This window comes from Marmota flaviventris, chromosome 6 (assembly GCF_047511675.1).
Source record: "Marmota flaviventris isolate mMarFla1 chromosome 6, mMarFla1.hap1, whole genome shotgun sequence".
Taxonomy (NCBI): Eukaryota; Metazoa; Chordata; class Mammalia; order Rodentia; family Sciuridae; genus Marmota; species Marmota flaviventris.
The window spans coordinates 111151395-111163813 of record NC_092503.1 but is presented as its reverse complement, the minus strand read 5'-3'; the positions used below and the strand labels follow the sequence as shown (position 1 = coordinate 111163813).

The 12419-nt window shown below is 38.0% G+C and overlaps 1 protein-coding gene across 6 annotated transcripts in view; it reads left to right on the top strand.

Annotated features, from left to right (window-relative positions):
• Nucleotides 1-12419, top strand: part of Bicral (BICRA like chromatin remodeling complex associated protein) — a 106654-nt gene that overhangs the window by 30000 nt on the left and 64235 nt on the right. Inside the window, exon 3 of one of the 6 annotated variants that reach the window (XM_071613380.1) lies at nt 6676-6782. The exons of the other annotated variants lie outside the window; for them this stretch is intronic. The gene's annotated coding sequence lies outside the window, so the exon portion shown is untranslated. The remainder of the gene's footprint in view (nt 1-6675; nt 6783-12419) is intronic. 6 annotated transcript variants of the gene reach the window in all.

Below are 12419 nucleotides of genomic sequence, written 5' to 3'. Positions count from 1 at the left end.
CATTTGAATAGGAGCCTATTATCCAAAGCTTTTCAAGTGATTTCAGCATAACAGATATGTATTTGGAATATACTGTATTGACTGTGTTCCTTTTTGATTTGGAACATGGGAATTAAGGTCTATATCATTTTGAGTTTTGCACAGTATACTTCACATTATTCTCGTTTTTATTTTTCTCCTGGCTGTTTGTCAAGTCTTGAAATTATTATCTTGTAGAATAAGGCTTAGGTATTCTGCGATTTTAAAGTCAGTACATTTTAAAAAGTAGATTGTCTCATTCTTTTGAGAAGTTATATAACGTATGGGTGTCTTGAGTCTAGCCAAACTATCTAGTTTAGTCAAGACAGCTGTGTAACTAAAATAGACTTGCATCCAAGATTTATACAGGAATTAGGAATAGAGTAGAGAAGACACTGATATAAAGACCTAGAGATAAATCCTTATAGGAAAGGATTGTTTCCTGAGTTTTGAATTGTAGACATATCTTTTGGGTTTTGGAAAGTAGGATGGACAAATCATTCTAAACATGAAACCGAATAACAGTATGAATAAAAACAGTTCAGGAAGAAACACCTAGAACAGGTGCTGAACAGATGACCTAACTAAAATGAGAACCTGGTCAAGTAATGGGGTCTAACTCCAGAGCAAAGATCATGTATTTTCCTTCTTTTGTGCTAGCTCTTTTTTTTTTTTTATTCTCAAATTACAGTTATGTTTTATAATCATTAAGGAGAATGGATTTTAATTAGGGTAGTAGAATGTTTTGTTTTGGTTTGGGGTACTAGGGATTGAACCCAGTACCTCACATACATGCTAAGCAGCACAATACTGCTGAGTTAACACTCCCAGCTCTTGTTTTTTTTTTTTTCCCCTTCTCATTTGTTTAGACAGGGTGTTGCTATGTTATCTAGACTGATGTTGAACTCTTAAGATTAAAGTGATCCCCTACATTTTGGGGGTGTGGTGGCAGATCAGAAGTTCCAGGTCAGCCTGGGCAATTTAGGGAGGTCCTGGCTCAAAATAAAAAAGATTTAAAATGGTGAAGGGAAATGGGAGTGTAATTGTGGTATAGTGCTTACCTAGCATGTGCAAGGTCTTGTATTTAATTCCCAATATGATAGAAATGGAAAACCAACCTAAATTTTTCATGTAGATGTCAGAATTACACCATCTTAGTAGGTAGTATGTCCACATTTCTCTTTCCTGTTTGAAAATTTTTGTAAGGCATAACTGTTGAATGCCTATGTGCAGTCTACATCAGTCTGATCACTGAGTGGGTGGAGTGCCAGTTTTTTGTTTTTTTTTTTTTTAATTTTCTGGCATTTCTTCCTTTGTTTTTCATGGCAAATGCCAAAGTAATTGCAACCTTTGACTAAAATCCAATAAAGCTTGAAATAAGGCAGTGTAGAGGGAAAAAGCTGTATTTAAAAGTAGGCTTTAGAGGAATTCAAGACAGGATATCTGCACTTGGGATTTACAGCATAATTGGGAAGAGAGAAAACAACTGAGGTAATTACAGATTAAGAAAAACTTAAGAAGTGCATGGTGGATCTAAAAGAGTATTAGAACAGACCATTTTGGCTAGTAAGGGTCAAGAAGAGTTTCTTAGAAGAGGTGACATTGGAGCTGAGACTTGAAACACAAGCTTGTGCTAACCATGTGAAAAACTGGGGCTGTATTTCAGGCTCAGGCCTGTGAAAAGTGTAAAGACCTGAAGGCAGGTGTTAGGCTGAAGGGAAGGCTACTGGGAACAAGGGGAGAATGGAATGAGATGACATTGGAAAGCTTCTGCAGGGTCTCTTGTATTAGGCCATAGAGGGATTTTTAGATTTTACTGGAATGACAATGAGATGCTATTGAAGGATTTTAATTAGGGTAGTGGTATGTTTTGTTTTGGTTTTGGGTACTAGGGATTGAACCCAGTACCTCACACACATGCTAAACATCACAATACTGCTGAGTTACACTCCCAGCCCTTGTTTGTTTTCTTTCTTTTCTTCTCCTTCTCATTTGTTAGACAGGGTGTTGTTATGTCACCCAGGCTGATCTTAAACTCTTAAGAAGTTAAAGTGATCCCTGGCTTCAGCTTCCCTAGTGCTATGGGCAGGCACCACCTGTGGGCAAGCATCACCCACCCTGCTCCTGTTTTTGTTTTTAAAGTTTTAAGCTCCTGTTTTGCTCCTGTCTGCTGTGTGGAGGAAGAGAAGAAGCAGAGAGGGAAGTTAGGTTATTGCAACATTCAACCCCAAACCGATGGTATCTTAGGCAAGTAGAGTGGCAATGAAGATAGAGAAAAGTAGATGGCAGGTTTCAAATATACTTTAGAGATGGAATCAAAAGGCTTTACATAATGAGTTGGCTCTGGAAAAGAGGAAGAGGAATCAAGGATGCCTTTAGGCTTTTGTCTAAATCTAGGGTGACTGATGGTTCCATTTGCTGGTTGGAGAAGACTGGAAGAGGAATAGGTGGTTGAAGGTAGGTAAAAAGTTCTTGTGGAATCTGTTGTTTTAAATATTCTTGTGAGATATCCAAAGGGAGAGTCAGGTGGAGAGCGAATACTTGAGTTGAGCTGAGAGGAGAGGTCTAGACTGGACATAATGTTGGGAGTCTCTAGTGTGCAGATGGTATGATATGGAACTATCTGAGATCATTTGTGAACATAGAGGCCTTAAGATCAAGCCCTAACCACTTTTAATGACTATAGGTTAAGTCAAGGAGATTGAAAAGGCTCAGCCATTAAAGTGGGAGAATGAGTATTTTATCCTTCAAGAAAGAGGGAATGGTCACCTTCATAAAATGCTGCTGAAAAGTAAGGATAGGAAAATGTCCATTTGGCTTTGGCAATGTTGGGTGACTGTTTTAACAAATAGTGGTATATGAGGATGGAAGCCAGATTGGGATGTGTTAAAGAGAGAATGGGAAGTGAGGTGAATGCTATGAGGAGAGAAATAGCACAGCAGTGATAAGGGATGGGTACAAAGAGATGGCTTTTTGTTGTTTCCTTGTTTCTTTTTGTGGTGTTGGAGGATTGAACCCTGGCCTTGTGCATGCTAGGCATAGATAAGTGCTCTACCATTGAGCTATTCTTTCAACCCAAGGAAGAATACTTTAAAAAAAAAAAAATTGTGGGAGATAAAAGAACATTTTCAAATAGGCTAAGAATACCTAATAGGGAGATTAATGCAGAAGAGAAAGGAAAGTACCAAAATGCACAGAATTATTTTTTTAAAAAATATTTATTTTTTAGTTATAGGTGGATACAATATCATTATTTTTAAAAATTTTTATGTGGTGCTGAGGATCAAACCCAGTGCCTCATGCATACTAGGCTCTACCTCTGAGCCACAACCCCAGCCCCAAATGCACAGAATTCTTAAGAAAGTGGGAAAGAATTCAGAACATAAGAAGAGGTTTTGCCTAAGGTGGGTACAGGATGACTTACTGCATAGTAGGGGAGAAGGCAGAGAAATACGGGCAAAGTGCAAGGAGATCTACAAATGGAGGCAGAATATAGGACTTTACATTCTGATGGCTTCTGTTTTCTCAGTGAAGCTGGAGGCAAGGCCAGCAACTTAAAGTAAAGGAAGAAGGGGTAGTGACTGGTTTCAGGAGAAATGGACACCTCACCTTGGGCAGCAGGACAAGGAACTCAGTGGGAAGCAAGGTAGGATTGCTGGGTGGTGTTGAATGTCTGGCTGTCTTGGAGTCATGAATTTGAGGTGGAACTAATCAGCCAAGCTATGTGTATAATTTTCTGTGAGCAATGTTCAGCTGTTGAAAAGGGCAGCAAAGAGCAGGCAGTTGATGGGTTTAACTAAGATTGGAGATTTTCCCTGCAGATGTGATAGAGGTAGGGAGGTGCTAGGGAATTGAGAGAGTTGCAGGAGGGTGACTTCAATGATGAGTCCTGGAATGTTAGGTGGGCAGCAAAACAGGAAGATATTGGGGATGGGGGCATTTGACCATGAAAATCACTGTGGTTAAAAATGAATTACTGGGGGGCTGGGGATGTGGCTCAAGTGGTAGCGCACTTGCCTAGCATGCATGAGGCACTGGGTTCGATTCTCAGCACACATAAAAAAAATTAATTAATTAAAAAAAATGAGTTACTGGATTTAACTCATTATTAGAGGTTTAATTTGGGATAATGAAAAAATTCTGGAGCTGGATAGTAGGTTACACAGCACAGTCAATGTACTTAATGCCTCTGAACTGTATGTTAAAGATGGTTAAAATAGTATTTTTTTTTTAGTTGTCAATGGACCTTTATTTTTTTTATATGCAGTGCTGAGAATCAATGTCTCAATGATTTTTTTTTTGTTGTTGTTACCATGTACCTCACACATGGTAGGCAAGAGCTATACCACTGAGCCTCAACCCCAGCCCCCACAGTAGTAGATCTTATGGTATATTTTGTCACAATAAAAAGGAATTTACATTTTGTTTATTTTTGATGCTGGGGATTGAATCCAGGAGTGTTATACACTGAGCTATGTCCTCAACCTTTTTGGAAAAAAAATTTTTTTTGGTACTGTAGATTGAACCCAGCAGTGCTTAATCACTGAGCCACATCCCCAGCCTTTTTTTATTTTTTTATTTTGAGACAGAGTCTTGCTAAGTTGCTTAGGGCCTCACTGAGTTGCTGTGGCTAGCTTTGAACTTGTGATCCTACTGCTCAGTCTCCCAAGCTGCTGGGATTACAGGTGTGTGCCCACTATGCCTGGCCCTTTTTTTTTTTTTTTTTTCGAATTTTGATAACAGGGTTTCATAAAGTTCTGAGACTTGCCTTGAACTTACTTCCTTTCTTTTTTTTTTTTTTTCCTATACTAGGGATTGAACCCAGGAGTTTTCTACCTCTGAGCTACATCCCCAGTAGGGTATTTTTGTTTTTTCAGGTTTTATTTTGAGACAGGGTCTCACTGAATTGCCAGGGCTGGGATTACGGGCATGTGCCACCATACCTGGTTATGAATTACCTTTTAAGAATTTAGCACTTGCACTTTTATGGCAGATACAGATATTATTGCATAATACTTCGTACTCATTATATAATACTGTATTTTCCACAGAAGACAGTTCATTTAGGAATCAAATCTCATAAACTACTGAGATGAAAGAGAAAGTGTTTCCTCTTATTATTGTACCAAACTTGAATGTGCTCTACAGTCATCTATAAACAGATTCTGGAATAGGGTGTGAACATCTTATATTATTTGTTTTCCTGTTTACTGATTTGTCCTAAGCCTTTAGCATAGCATTTAAAAACAAGCTGGGCACTCAGTAAACATTTGTGGACTGAATACCCTAGGGAACCTAGGTAGAGAAAAATGATGAGAACCAAAAGAAAAACAGTTTGTCTAGATAGGTGGAGATCAGCAATGCCTTCAATTAAAGGGATCTGTGAGGAAAAAACACTAGGAAGACCATTGGATGTGGCAGCTATTGTTAGTGTTTGACATTCTGACCTCTGCATATGATGGGGAAAAAAATCAGATTATAGGGCACTGAGGAAGTATGTTGGGAATTTTTAAAAAATTTGAGACAGGGTCCCACTAAATTGCTGAGGCTGACCTTGAATTTGTAATCTTTCCGGAAGCCTCAGTCTCCTGAGTCTCTGGAATCACAGATATGTACCACCACACCCAGTTGAGAAAATAATTTTTTAAAGATCTGAATAATGCCAGGTGAAAGTGTCTAGTATTTGCCTTAACTAACTTTCTCTTTCTTTCCTCTTTGAATCTGCAATTCACTTTTTCATGAAGTTCCTGTTCCCAGAATTGGCTACAAACTAATAGTAAAGTGAAATTAGGAGAATGGAGTAGCTGATAGAATTCAAAATAAATGTCTACAATGCTCACTGAAAAGATCCATTGTCATTTGTCAAAGCAATTGTTTAAGGAGAGAGGAGCAAATCTGTGGAAAGTATCATATAGGTGTGGGTGGAATTGGGTAAAAGAAATGGTGCTTGGCTCAGTGAGGCAGCATGATTTAAACACATTCCAAATCCATCTGCATGGCATGCTTCTCTCTTGATGGATAATGTTCTGTAGTAGAAGTGGGAAAGATGGAGAGTGAGGAAGTTGGCAGAAAGGTGATGGGGTGGGGGATGAGCATGAGAAGGGAGAGCTGACAGAAGAGGAGTGCCATTGTGAACTTGACCAGAGCCTCAAGGTGGAAGCACTGCAGTGGCACCTGGCTGGTTGGGGTGGAGCCCAGGGTGCGCTGTGCTGAGGTGGCTTGCCCCTGTAGTGTGTTTCAAGAGAGTTGCTGCTGTAGACAGAGGCTGCATAGGAAGGTGGAAGAAACCTGGAGCAACTAACTGGCTTGGGTCTGTTTTTCCCTCCCTGCCTCTTGTATTTTCATTCCCAGTACTGAGACTTCACTGTACCGCATCTACTTAATTATACCCAGATTCTCCTAAATCCTAACCAACTTTATAAAGTTGTGGCTTGTTTAATTGTAAATTTCTGTTTAATAAAGTTGTGAAATTGAACATTTTCTGTTTTTGTGGGTTCTTTGACTCTCTCATTTGCAAACACATTAAATGCTTATATTGCCTGAAATTAAAGTCCTGAACCTGAGTATACAAGGAAATAAGGAAATACATGTTCCCTTTCTAGAAATGGCTTTTATTGCAGTTCAACCAAAATTCAGATTGCTCTCTTGTATCATCAGGAATTAAACTTTGTGTCCTGACCTGCAATTGAAGCATTATCACAAGGAAGAAAGTGGAAGGAAAGAGAAATACTATTCATTAAACTTTTACACTGTTTCAGAACCTGGTGGGTATTTAATAAATAATTCTCACTGTTACCCTAGAGAGTAAGTTTTAGCTTTAGTTTTATACATTAAGTAATAAGCTTAGAAAAAATAGGTTAATTTGTCTGAGGTCACATTACTAAAGGGCATACTTGGCATAAACCCAAAAAGCGCTTTTTTTTTTTGGTCGGGGGTGGCGGGGATACCAAGGATTGAATCCAGGGGCACTTAACCACTCAGCAACATCCCTAGCCATTTTAAAATAGTTTTATTTAGAGACAGGGTCTCACCAAGTTGTTTAGGACCTCACTAAGTTGCTTAGGACCTCACTATGAGAATTTTATGATGTTAGAAATTGTGAAATTTCTCCAGGTGTGATTGCACAGACATGTACCACCACATATTTTCTATGGATTCTTTTTTTTTTTTTTTTTAATATTTATTGTTTAGTTGTAACTGGACACAATAGCTTCATTTTTTATTTATTTTTATGTAATGCTGAGGATAGAACCCAGGGCCCCCCGCACATGCTAGGCGAGCGCTCTACCACTGAGCCACAATCTTAGCCCCTCTATGGATTCTTGAATATACTGATGCTGACCACAGCTCTTGAGCATTATATGCTCCCTGAACTGTTGGAGGTAGTTCATGAATGGTCCGTGCACCACCACAAGAACTAACTTTAAGTTTACCTCCTTGCCAGATGAGGTCCAACTTTCTTTATTAGTTATTGCTAATAACCCTAATTTGGGAAGATGAGGAATTTCAAAATCTGGTGGGAAGCATAATATGGGAGAGAATTTAAATTTTTTTATATAAATACAAACATTTTGGACATAGCCAAGGAGTATTGAGACTGCTATTTTATGTATTAAAGTGGACTATCCTGTGCCAGGCACAGTGGTGCATGCTTGTAATTCTATCGGCCCAGGAGAAGGATTGCAAGTTCAAGGTTATCCTGGGTAATTAAGTTGAGACCCTGTCTCAATGATTTTTTGTTTGTTTTCCTTCACAGTGCTAGGGATCAAACACAGAGCCTCATACTTGGTAGAAAATCACTACCAATGAGGCCACATCCCCAGTCCAAGAGACCCTGTCTCAAAATAAAAAATAAAAATGTAGTTTAGTGGTAGAGTTGCCTCTGGATTTAATCCCCAGTACAGGGGATGGGGGGAGTTTACTGCACTTTGTCATAGCTGGCTGGTATTCTACCAATTGAACATATTTGTGCATTAAAGTTGATTTCTTATGAGTTAGCTTGCTGTCCATACTGAATTTTAACCATTTTGAGCATGGTAAAAGATCTATAGTATCATACAATGATAGTTTTAGATTACTTAATAAAAATGAATACTTATAAGTAATGTTCAAGTGAGAAAAAAATGAACTACCTTTAAAAGCTGCCTGCAATACATTTCACATATGATCCCTTTTATTATAACTTAAAAAGATCAATTGATCTATTTTCTTGGTAAAGTAAAAGTTGTTTTTTATTTTGTGTGTTTTGATTTAAAAGTACTTCTTGGATTTAAAATAAATGCTGCTATTCTAGATTTTTTTAAAACTTTGATGTTTCCTAAGGAAACATATACTTAGAATATATATTTAGTATGTCGGAACTAAATATACTTAGAAATAGATTGATTTATTCTTATTTCCTATTTGTATTCTGATTCTCCAGATCTATGAGAATTTTATGATTTTAGAAATTGTGAAAGTCCAACCCCTTTTCTCAAGGTGTGATTGCACTTAAGATTTATAAATGGGATATGTTTAGAGCTGCTTGTAGTAATCGGCCTAAAGGTAGCTTTTTTTTTTTTTTTAACTGTTTTACTTTAGAAGCCTATGTCTGAAACAAAGTCTGACTTTTGCTTTTAGTTGTTGATGAACCTTTATTTTATTCATTTATTTATATGCGGTGCTGAGAATTAAACCCAGTGACTCACACATGCTAGGCAAGCGTTCTACCCCTGAGCCACACCCCAGCACCCCCCACACCCTTTTTTTAAGTATTTTATTAGTTGTTGATGAACTTATTTATTTTATTTATTTGTTTGTATGTGGTGCTGAGAATCGAACCCAGTGCTAGGCAAGAGCTCTATCACTGAGCCACAACCCCAGCCCCACCTTTTTTTTTTTGACACAGGATTTTACAAAGTTGCCAAGGCTGGCTTAAACTTGTCATCCTCCTGCCTCCGTCTCCCAAGTGACTGGGATTACAGGCATGTGCCACCATACATGGATAACCATATTATTTGTAAAAGGCAAGGAGGGCCATAAGTAAATGTAAAATAGCATATTATATAAAATATGTAGAATGTATCACAGAAAATTTGATTATCTTTGTTATGTGATAAATTTTGAGTATAGTCAACCCTTCATATCTGTGGGTTCTGCATTTGTGGATTCAGCCACAGCCCCAGCCTTTATTTTGATTAGATGCATAATCAACTAAGAAAATGCATAAATCTTGGGGCTGGGGTTGTGGCTCAGTGGCAGAGCACTCGCCTAGCATGTGTGAGGCACTGGGTTCCATCCTCAGTACCACATATAAATAAATAAATAAAAAATAAAGGTGCATCAACAACTAAAAAAAATATATTTAAAAAAAAGAAAATGCATAAATCTTAAAGAGATATGCTTATTTATCTTTCCCTCACATAATTACTAAGAAAATAATGCATGAACTATGGACCAGATGACTGAGAAGATTTGCATTTATTGTTACAATATTGACCAGTGTATTTTCTTTTTTTTTTTTAGTTGTAGGTGGACACAATACCTTTATTTTATTTTTATGTAGTGCTGAGGATCAAACCCAGTGCTTCATGCATGCTAGGTGAGCGCTCTTCCACTGAGCCACAGCTCCAGCCCCTAGCCAGTATATTTTTTAAAAATATGCACTTTAGCCAGGAACAGTGGTGTGCAACTATAGCCCCATCTACTTGGGAGGCTGATGCAGGAGGATCACTTGAATCCAGGAATTCAAAGCCTGTCTGGGCAACATAGTGAGACCTTGTCTCAAAACAACAACAACAACAACCACTTTGGTTATGTGGTACAAAATAAATATTAAAGAGATAAGCCAATGCCTTAATGTAAACAAAATAATCTTGTTTTATAAGTATGTGTGTAATATGAATTTAGAACAATTGTTTATTGGCACATAATTTCTCCAGTATAATATATTTTCTCTGTTATAGTTAGAAGCTTCCCCACTAAACTTTATCTTATTTTGTTTTATTTTTTATTTACTTTTGTAATATTGGGGATTAAACTTACTGATGCCCCCTATCCCTGAGCTACATCCCAGCCCTTTTTATTATTTTGAGACAGTCTCACTAAGTTCCCAGGATGGCCTCAAATTTGTGATCTTCCTGCCTCAAAATCCCAAGTTGTTGGGATTACAAGTGTGCACCACCATGCCCAACTGAAGTTTATGCTATTTTAGATTAAAAAGTGACATAAAATCTATTTGATATTAACCTTATTTTTGTCATGCTACATAAATCTCCAATTCATAATTGTTATTTAATATATAGTCTGTGTTTCAAATGTTCTAATTTTTTCTTATCGTTATACTGCTACCCAGAATATTACTTTGCTGGTTTTTGATTTTGCTCTTGATGCTGGGGATCAAACTCAGAGCTGCATGCATGCAAGCTCTACCACTGAATTATACCTGAGCTCAGAATGCTGCTTTTCTAAGTGGAGTGTCTCATTTTGAAACAGTATTACTGTAGCTGTCAGTTCTGAAAGAAAAAGGCACTGAACTGATATTTCATCATCAAATATATATTTATCTATTTATTTTGTGGTGCTGGAGCTGGAACCCAGGGTATCACATATACTAAGCAAGTACCGTACTATTGAACCATACCACTGTTTTCATCAAATATTTATTCAATATTAATTTTTTTAATATTTATTTTTTAGTTTTAGGTGGACACAGTATCTTTATTTTATTTTTATGTGGTGCTGAGAATCGAACCCAGTGCCTCATGCATGCTAGGTGATCGCGCTACCACTTGAGCCACCTCCCCAGCCCCTTCAATATTAATTTTATGCACAGCACTTAGCACAGGGGTACATAATCTAGGTAGGCGGATAACATGTACCCAGAAAAATCAATATATAATGAGTACTAAATGAGTGATACAGGTGAGAACAAAAGAGAAAGACTTGACTGAAGTGGTGTTAGGGCATCCATCCATCCATTCCCTCAGCAAATATTATTAAGTAACTCCCTAAGCAAATATTATTAAGTAATATTAATACAAATATTATTAAGTAACATGTGTGCCACATGTCTCTACAGATAAGCCTCCCAGGATACACTACCCTGCTCTCATGGGGAAAACAGAGTAAACCTTGTAATATGCTATAGGTTTGAAAATAAAGCAAAAAAAAAACAGGGAACTCTAGTAGTTAAGAAGATAGTCACAGTAGATCTTTCAGTCATGGGCAAGCCTGAGAATATCTGGAAGAATGACATTCCAGGCAGAGAGCAACCAGTAAAAGGTTGGAAACTTGCCAGGTGTGGTGGCGCATGCCTGTTAATCCCAGTGGTTAGGGAGTCTGAGGCAGGAGGATTGGGAGTTCAAAGCCAGCCCCAGCAAAAGTGAGGCACTAAGCAACTCAATGAGACCCTGTCTTTAAAAAAAAAATACAAAATAGTGCTGGGGATGTGGCTCAGTGGTTGAATGCCTCTGAGTTCAATCCCCGGTAATCCTGCCCCCATAAAAAGAACTGGAAACTTGATCAAGTCTAGTAAGTTCTGGGTGTGACAACTCAGAATGGCTGGAAAAGGGCAGACAGCATTTATGTAGGCTGATACAGGTACTCACAGTTGAGCATAGAAAAGGAATTTGCCTTTTTACAATGAGGGACATGTTGATTCATTAAAAGGTTTTGATTATGTTTTAAAAGGTCACGCTGTAGATTGGGTTGAGGATAGATTGTAGGAAAAAAGAACAAAAGCACGGACCCCAAGTAAAAAATGACAATGGCTTGAACTAGAGAGGTCAGATACTGGTTGGATATGTGGTTGGATATTGGTTCTATTTTGAAAGGCCAGCCAGTGTCATTTCCTGATGAGCTGCTGCAGGATATAAGGGAATGAGCCATTGAGATAGATTACATATAGGGAATGGAATAGGAACTGAGCCCAAAGGAGAAAGAGGGTGTATTGACCAGAAGAAGATGGCAGAAGCAGAAGAATTTAGATGAGAAAGACCACAGTTAGGTGACGATTATATGAGAGGGGATGACAATGAGAAAGTTTCTTAGCATTCAGTGAAGTTCATTAAAAAAAGGGGGGGGGGCAGAGAAAGTAAGCCAGGCATAGTGGAAGCACACCTGGGTTTAATTCTCAGTGGAAGAGAGGGGTGGGGTTGGGGGGAGGCCAGGAAGGGAGGGATATTGGAATTAGTTTGTGAAATGCCTTGAACATAAACAGATTTGAAATTTTCCTCATGTATTAAAAAAATCATGAAGATTTCCAATTGAGGCAATGATTTGACTTAAAAAAACACATTTGTAGTTAACAGTAGCTTTGAAGTTGGTTATAGTAGTTTGAGACTACTCTGCTAAGGAGGCTGAGGTTAGAGGATTGTTTGAGCCCAGGAGTTTGAGGTCAGCCTGGGCAATGTGGCAAAACT